A 794-nucleotide genomic window follows, 5' to 3' on the forward strand; every position below is an offset into this window, starting at 1 on the left:
CATTAAGCTACAAATGTCCTTTAATATCCAATTCACTCTTCCTCGGAATTGTTAGCCGAGTGGATAATGTCACTGCAGTCCTGATTTCTCCTCACTCTGACCGCTGGTTCGAATCCACGGGAGAACGAAATTAATCATTAACTAAAAAAATTCCTCTTCTGTTAACATATAAGAAAATATATTAATTCCGAGGGAGAGCGAATTGGATATTAAAGAACATTTGTACCTTAATGCATAGGCATGAATCATTGTGATGTAATAAGAATTCATATATATATATATATATATACATATATATATATATAATATATATATATATATATATATATATATATATATATATATATATATATGTGTATGTGTATATATATATATATATTAGGGAGAGAGAGAGAGAGAGAGAGAGACATCGTGTTTTTACTGTCCATTCAGTGTCCCAATGATTTTGTCTAGCTTTCTTTTAAACTCTTAACTCTTCTACACTGATGCTGTTTACAACTTCTGGTGGCAGTTTATTTCACGTGTCACGTTTGTTATGCCTTTCAGTATTTTGAATGTTTCTATTAGATGTCCTCGCAATCGTCGTGTTTCTAAGCCATACATGTTCATGCTTTCTAGTCGTCTTTGGTAACCTATTGCTTGTGCTCCTTCTAATCTATTCATGTCCTTTCTTAGTGTTGGTCATCAAAACTCTACTGCATATTCAAGATGAGGTCTCACTATTGATGTGTAGAGCTGCAGCACCGTTTCCTTTTTTTTAAATTTTTGTATTTGAACCGCCTTTTTATGTATAC

The sequence above is a fragment of the Macrobrachium nipponense genome, chromosome 33, assembly GCF_015104395.2.
Source record: "Macrobrachium nipponense isolate FS-2020 chromosome 33, ASM1510439v2, whole genome shotgun sequence".
Lineage (NCBI taxonomy): Eukaryota > Metazoa > Arthropoda > Malacostraca > Decapoda > Palaemonidae > Macrobrachium > Macrobrachium nipponense.